The 8,670-nt window shown below is 37.8% G+C and overlaps 1 pseudogene; it reads right to left on the reverse strand.

Annotated features, from left to right (window-relative positions):
- Positions 1–8,670, reverse strand: part of LOC107567341 (ryanodine receptor 3-like) — a 151,036-nt pseudogene that overhangs the window by 26,676 nt on the left and 115,690 nt on the right.

The raw sequence follows: 8,670 nt of genomic DNA on the forward strand, positions 1-8,670 counted from the left end.
GTTCTGTTAGGTTTTGATAAGATGTGAGCTCCAACGCTCCAGGACTTCCTAAGTTTTGTGCCAGGCCTTCGGCCTTGACTTTTCCATTCACCAAGGTTCTTGAAAAAAGAAACTGGTTCTTTTTCATCAACCAACTTCAGCAAAGATCAACTGGGACCTTCAGACTGCATCAAGCCTCTCTTTCAGACAGACGAGACGTGCAAGTATTTAAACTTAGTCTTATTAATTGATACATTAGGTATCATTTGCACCTTTTTACAAAGGTGTGTTTGAACTAAGAATCTGATGTTTCCTTCAGGCGGTAGATCTGCTGAATATGCAAATGGTTCCATATCTTCATTCCTTATTTCTCTCCTCTTTACTGCTTAAGCTTTAACCCTTTCCTATACCAACTGTATGTGTGTGTGTGTGTATATTAGAGTAGTTTAAGTGTTTATGTAGTTAATAAAGTCTTACTTGTATCACACTTGACGTTGTTCATTGTTTGCTCATAACTGGAGTCACTTAATCATGCAGATTTATGCTACAGGCTCTGTGCAGAGTTGTACAGTAAGAAAGTTATTTCCTTTAACCAGGAAATTAACGTTCTAAGAATTGACAGACAGTTGACCCTGAGAGGTCAAGTAAATATCTACAGCGGATCTAAATATTTATAATGAATTATAACTAGTTATGATTAATTATTCATATTTCCCCATGAGCTGATTCGCTACAAGAAGCTCACGCGTTTGTGTGGTTCAGATGATCCGTTATTCAGATTTCTTACCGTTATTGTGTCCCTCACACAGGAGCTGCAGGAACCTGAACAGATCTTTGGTGAACTCGTCATTCTGAAGAACTTTAGAGCCTTCAGGGAAACAGAGAAATTTCAGATTCCTTCAACAAGATCTGCTTTAACAGAGCCACACTTCCAGAGAGCTTCTGTCTACTGGCCGTTCATCAGCATTCAGTGTTAATGGGTTAATTAACTCTTCTACCGTGACATGCTCTGATCCACCTGACATCGTATTTGAGGAGGTTGTCTGATCACGTTCTCCATCAGTATTTCACTACATCACATTGAGCTCAAGCAGAAGAACACAGACTGTAAATAATGATCTGCTCAGAATACATATATCTAAATGTTCTGTCATTGGTTTCAAATAAAGTTTGTTATGATTAAAGGGATAGTTCACCCAAAAATGTAAATGTGATGTTTATCTGCTTACCCCCAGGGCATCCAAGATGTAGGTGACTTTGTTTCTTCAGTAGAACACATTTGATGATTCTTAAGTCCAGCCGTTGCAGTCTGTCAGTCATATAATGCATGGCAATGGTAACAAAATCTATGAGAGTAAAAAAAACATGCACAGACAAATCCAAATTAAAGCCTGCGGCTCGTGACGACACATTGATGTCCTAACACACGAAACGATCGGTTTGTGTGAGAAACCGAACAGTATTTATATAGTTTTTTACCTCTAATACACCACTATGTCCAACTGCTTCGAGCACGCGCACAACTTCTGGTGCGTGAGGCGTGTACACGCTCTGGCGTAGTTTACGAGTTTACGCAAGCGCCGGAAGTGATCTCTCGCGCGTATACGTCACTCATTGTTTACACAGTGCACAGTCATTGTAGGTATGACGGCTAATCAAAATGGTACTTATCGTTTCGTGTGTTAGGACATCAATGTGTCGTCACGAGCCGCAGGGTTTAATCTGGATTTGTCTGTGCATGTTTTTTTTACTCTCATAGATTTTGTTACCATTGCCATGCATTATATGACTGACAGACTGCAACGGCTGGACTTAAGAATCATCAAATGTGTTCTACTGAAGAAACAAAGTCACCTACATCTTGGATGCCCTGGGGGTAAGCAGATAAACATCACAAATTTCATTTTTGGGAGAACTATCTCTTTAATTACTGGTACTCTGTCAGACTGTAAAGCATGTTTATGATCGGCGATTTATTAAATCCATTTATGTTAAAGAACTAACCTTTTAAGCATATTAATATGTTTATGGTTCTCTGATGTCAGTTAATGGTCACATCACAAGCAAGTAGACAAATAAATTATTAGATATTTTTTTGCATTTTATTTTATTATAAAATTGTTCATTTAACAATAAAAATAAAACACCTAGTAATAATTTAATAATATATCAAATTAAAAGTATTCATTTTAATTTGACGCTTTATTTAATTATTGCTAGGTGTATTTTTTTTATTGTTTTTATTTTAAAAATATAAATTTTAATCAGATTTTAATTATTATTATTGTGTTTTATTTGGATTGTTTACTTGAAAATTATTATATAATATTTTTTATTTGACTTTATTTCATTAATATTGAGCATTTTATTTAGATTTTTTTATTTTTAAATGACCCATTTTACATTTTTAATTAGTAGGTGTTTTATTTTTATTGCTTTTATCTTACGTTTTTTTTATTTTAATTGGATATTTTTAATTAATTAGTAAGTGTTTTATTGCGATTTCCATTATTTCGAAACTATTCATTTTAATTTGACATTTAATTAGTACGTGTTTTATTTTGAAAATGATTCAGTTGAATCTCTTAATTATTAGTGGGTGTTTTGTTTTGATTGTTTTCATTTAAAATTATTTATTTTAATTGTGCACTTTTAGGATTTATTTAATAATTAGCTTGTCATCTACTCACAAACTGCAATTTATAAGGTTCGTTTACAGTACTGTGCCTTTTTAAAACAAAATCAGCGAAACTTCCTACTAAACACTGAAGGGCTTCATTCGTTAGTCGTGTGAATTTAGCATCAATTGCACAGTAAGCACTTATTAAGGACAGGAAGACGAGCGAGAAATAGAGAGAGAGAAACGGACAGAAAGGAGGAACCAGCAGACGTCAGTGGGGTTCACTTCCTGTCACATGACACATGCACTGCACTCAGACAGACAGACAGACAGACAGACAGACAGACAGACAGACAGGAGAATCTGAAGCGTGTATTTACCGCGCTCCCTCACGTTGACTGCCACCGATGACAAAAGATGACAAGAAGAAAGAAATCAACATAGAAAAACAGCAGACATAAGCAGAGGAGAAGAGACGGAAGCTTCCAGAGATACTGACACTGAAACATCACCATCACTTCTGCCTGAATCACACGATTCGTGAACCGTCAGTCATTCACAACAAATCAATCAAATCAACTATACAGAGACATTACTGTGTGCCTACCGAACGATTCTAAAGAACAACAGATAAAGAAAGATGGTAAATAAGAGTGAAAACCGTATATACTGCACCATGAGCAATCAAACAATCAAAATCTTTAGAATAAAAGTGGCATAAAATACAATAAATAAATACAATTTCACAACTTCAAAATTTCTAAAAAATTGTTATTTGCTGTTTTTATTGTGTCATTTATTTAGAAATGTAGGTAGCACTTTATTTTAAGCTGTCCTTGTTACACATGCTACATGTGCTTACTATTATAATAACAATTAATCATGCATAATTACATGCAAGTAACCCTAAGCCAAACCCTAACCTTATAATAAGCACATGTAGTTAATTAATATAACTCAGTACTTATATGTATAATTACTCCCCTTAAAATAAAGTGTAACCGAAATGTATTGTTACAGTCCCTGTTACAGTATGATTACACAATTAGGTACAAAGTAATATTATTTAACAACATGTACTTATTATAGGCTTAGGATTGGGGTTATTTGCATGTAATTACGCATAATTTACTTCTATTGCTATAAAAAGTGTATGTAACCTTCAAATATGAAGTGTTACCAAAAATTGTTTCTATGTCTAATTGCATTTTATCTGATCAAAATACAGTAAAAATAGTGAAATATTATTATAATGTAAAACAGCTGTTCCCTTTCATGTGAACTTCGAACTGCATCCTCTAGGTTTCCCATAGCGACCCCTAGAGGACGCAGTGTCTTGTTCCCTACTCAGGGAACCATGGTTACATAAGTAACCTGAGACGTTCCCTTTCATGGGAACTTCGAAATGCGTCCTCTAGGTTTCCCATAGCGACCCCTAGAGGACGCAGTGTCTCGTTCCCTACTCAGGGAACCATGGTTACATAAGTAACCTGAGACGTTCCCTTTCATGGGAACTTCGAAATGCGTCCTCTAGGTTTCCCATAGCGACCCCTAGAGGACGCAGTGTCTCGTTCCCTACTCAGGGAACCATGGTTACATAAGTAACCTGAGACGTTTTCTATGTGAATATCTGTTAAAGGGTAATGTATTTCTGTGATGCGCAGCTGTATTTTCAGCATCATTCCTCCAGTCTTCAGTGTCACATGATCTTCAGAAATCATTCTGATATGATGCTCAAGAAACATTTCTGATTATTATCAATGTTGAAAACATTAATATTTTTGCAGAAACCGAGATGCATTTTATTTTTCAGGATTCACAGATGAACAGAAGGTTCAAAAGAACAGCATTGACTTGAAAAAGAAATCTACTGTAACATTAGAAATGTCTTTACCGTCACTTTTCATCAGTTTAATGCATCCTTGATGAATAAAAGCATTATGTGCATGTTGTTTAGTGCCTCAGTGATGATCACAGTGCAGCATGAGATGATGTAATGATGGTGTGATTGTAAGAGTTTCTCTCGCTCTCATCAGATCATCATATGAATGTGTGTGTGTGAGACTTACTGGAGCCTTCCTCAGTCACCATCCCCAAACCCTCGGCCTTATTCTGACGCTCGAACGCGTTCAGATCCAAAACACTGCACACACACAGACTTCTGTAAGTCGCTTTGGATTAAAGCATCCGCTAAATGCATATACGTGAATAACACTGAATCACATTCATTGACTACATTTACATGCACATCAATATCTGAATTTGGCAATATTCAGAGTCACGTAAATGACACAATCTGATTGCACCATTCATTTAAATGCAGTATTCTGATTGCCCAAATTCCTTGCATGTTTTAATGGGAAATGTGTTGCATTGAAACACCTTATTCAGAAAGTCCACTGAACAGAAATATATGCACATGCTCAGACCGCAAGGAATTATGGGTGCTAACAGACTAGATATTTAGTAACAGCAACTCACACTAAATGCATTTCTGGAGTGACAACAAGACTTATTTTTAAACAGCATTATATTTAAAAAAAAAATACAATAATGATTATATACGTTGTTGGGAATTTTTGAAGATGAGAAGTGTTGGTGTCCTAATTAAATTATTAATTAGAAATTAATAGTGAAGTATTAATCAAACTAATAACTCAGCAAAAACATGCCAACAGCAGCATCTGAAATCTCCTTTAAATAATTTGTAAACAAAAACAATTCAAATAAAACACTAATAATTAATTAAATCATAAAAATGTACAATTCAAATATATAATTTAAACATTTAAATAGTTAAAATTATTTAAACATATATTAAACATTTCCTAATAATTAAATAAAATACAGTTAAAATAAATAATTTTAAAATAAAAACAATCCAAATAAAACAATAATTCATTAAATCATACAAATGTACAATATATAATTGTACAATAAAATAATAAAAATAAAACAATTTTAATTTTAATTAAATGAAAAACATGTTAAATCAAAATAAATAATTAAAAAATAAAAACAATCTAAATAAAACAGTTCACGTGTAGATCGGCAGACTATGTACACAGGAATATACCCATGCATGTACACACAGTGTATAAACATCATATTCAGAATATGGCTGAAATCTGAATATAGAGTTGAAAATGTAATTTGATGTGCATGTAAATGCATTCAGTGAGTTATAAAACACTAGTGAGAGAACCAGCGATCACCTGCACGACTGCATCAGTCCTGACAGACTCTTGAAGAAACCCACATCTCGCTTCTCCTTCAGATAGTCCAGCATTTTCTGTGCCGCAGAAATGATTGTGAATCACTCATGTGATTGGGCAGTGAAAGAGTACCTGAATAAATGTGTTCATGATGACAAAAGTCTCCAGTGACGCACCTGCTGGACTGTGATGTTTCCGCCGTTGAGAATGGAGATGCCGAGCTTCAGCGTGAACGTGACCATCGGACCCAAACGACCTGAAACACGATCAAACACACACTCAGTGATGATGATCGCTCAGAGTCCGTGTGCGTGTGTGTGTGTGTGTGTGTGTACCTTTACTAGCGCTGATCATCTGTAAGACCATCTCTGCTGCTCCTCTGTCATGGAGTCGGGCCTGTTGGTACAGAGTCTTCTGCTTCTCCATCTCTTTCTCCTGATATCACACACACACACACACGCGCACACACACGCATGCGCACGCACGCGCGCACACACGCGCGCACACACGCGCGCACACACACACACACATCAGGTTCTGAAGGTCTCCACATTTGTCTGATCTGTGTGTCATATTTAGTCTCTGCTCACCTCAAATGTTTTCTCTTTTCCTTCCTCATCCTCTTCCTCATTTTCAGCACAGCTCTACAGATGAAGAACAGCGTCAAGCCACAATTACATGCGTTTACCACACGTGAACACAAAACGTGTTGATGTAAATAATTTGTATACTATTCTATGAATATTAACTGATTTTAATGTATATTCATTACATATTATTTCATATATATTATATTGTATATTAAGTTATGTATATGAAATTAATTACATTGTCTATGATCGAGTAAGCGGGATAGATTGATAATCTGATGATTTCATGACACACACACCTTTGCCATCATGTCTGCGTATGCGATGTACAGCTGATCCTCCTCTAGAGAGCTGAAACCAGATCACACATCAAACAGATCATTACATTTATCCTGACAAAATAACTAAAGATCCTATTCTCCAGCTCAGACGCGAGTCTGGAGTCTGTGTGTGTGTGTGTGTGTGTGTGTGTGTGTGAGAGAGAGAGAGAGAGTGTGTGCGACTGTATGCGAGTGTGTGAGTGTTAGTGTGTATGAGCGCAAGCATGCATGAGTGCAAGTGTGAGTGTGCATAAGTGTGAGTTAGTTTCTGTGAGTGCGAGTGAGTGTGTGAGCGAGTGTGAGTGTGCATTAGTGTGAGTGAGCGAGCATGTGTGAGCATGCGTGAGTGCAAGTGTGTGAGCATGAGTGAGTGTTAGTGTGTGAGTGTGCATTAGTGCGAGTGTGTGTTCGTGAGACAGTGTTAGTGTGTGAGAGTGCATTAGTGCGAGTGTGTGTTCGTGAGACAGTGTTAGTGTGTGAGAGTGCATTAGTGCGAGTGTGTGTGAGCGTGAGGGAGAGTGTATTAGTGCGAGTGAGTGTGTGAAAGTGAGTGAGTGTTAGTGTGTGAGCGTGCATTAGTGCAAATGTGTGTGAGCATGAGTGCATTAGTGTGAGTGCAAGTGTGTGAGCGTGAGTTTGTGTGCGAGCGTGCATTAGTGTGAGTGAGTGTGTGTGCGTGAGTGTTAGTGTGTGAGCCTGCATTAGTGCAAGTGTGTGTGAGCATAAGTGAGTGCATTAGTGCGAGTGAGTGTGTGAGCGTGAATGAGTGTTTGTGTGTGAGCCTGCATTAGTGCAAGTGTGTGTGAGCGTGAATGAGTGTTAGTGTGTGAGCGTGCATTAGTACGAGTGAGTGTGTGAGCGTGAATGAGTGTTAGTGTGTGAGCCTGCATTAGTGTGAGTGTGTGTGCGTGAGTGTTAGAGTGTGAGCCTGCATTAGTGCAAGTGTGTGTGAGCGTAAGTAAGAGTGCATTAGTGCGAGTGAGTGAGCGTGAATGAGTGTTAGTGTGTGAGCGTGCATTAGTGTGAGTGAGTGTGTGTGCGTGAGCGTCACGAGTGTGAGCCTGCATTAGTGCAAGTGTGTGTGAGCGTAAGTGAGAGTGCATTAGTGCGAATGTGTGAGCGTGAATGAGTGTTAGTGTGTGAGCGTGCATTAGTACGAGTGAGTGTGTGTGCGTGAGTGAATGTTTGTGTTTGAGCGTGCATGAGTGCGAGTGTGTATTTATTTTTACTTAATATTTATTTTATAACCTGAGATACTTTTTGCACGATATTTTTGATTATTAAAATAATATCAGTCTTTACTATCACTTTTTTTAATCAATTTAACATCTGTGCTGAATATTACAGTTTTTTTTATAAATGCAGGCTTGATGAGTATAAGCAGTATAAGCGTATAATGGTTATGGAGGCCCCGCCTCAAAGCCAGAGGCTCTAGGCAACTACCTGCTCTGCCTATAGGTAGTACCAGCCCTGAGAGTGTGTGTGTGTGTGTGTGTGTTCACCTGCGTTCTGTCAGTGCGTTGTGACTGAAGTGCAGGATGAGTTGATGAAGAGGGTCCGGCTGAGTGTCTGTGATCTCCTCCTCCTCTTCATCAGTCTTCGGCTGCGTCTTCTTCACACACACACACACACAAACATGAGACACTTCAATCATGTTTAATATCAGCTACACAGCCACAGTGATGCTCTATCAGCACATCTCACTTGTCTCTCACAGATCAGCCGTCAGTGAATCCGCTCATCTCAGCCTGTATGAGTGTCGATCACTGTATCTCTATATGTTATGATGAAGTGCACAGAACACCACTACAGTAAAGTACTCGTACGGTACGGCTGTCAGACGGTGATACCGTGCTACTTTGATATGATTACATGGTACTTCAACAGCATCATACCTTAGCACATGGTTTCCCAAACTGGGGTTTGTGAGCAGATGAAAACAATTA

This window comes from Sinocyclocheilus grahami, unplaced genomic scaffold, assembly GCF_001515645.1.
Source record: "Sinocyclocheilus grahami isolate Dianchi unplaced genomic scaffold, SAMN03320097.WGS_v1.1 scaffold1149.1, whole genome shotgun sequence".
NCBI classification, from domain to species: domain Eukaryota; kingdom Metazoa; phylum Chordata; class Actinopteri; order Cypriniformes; family Cyprinidae; genus Sinocyclocheilus; species Sinocyclocheilus grahami.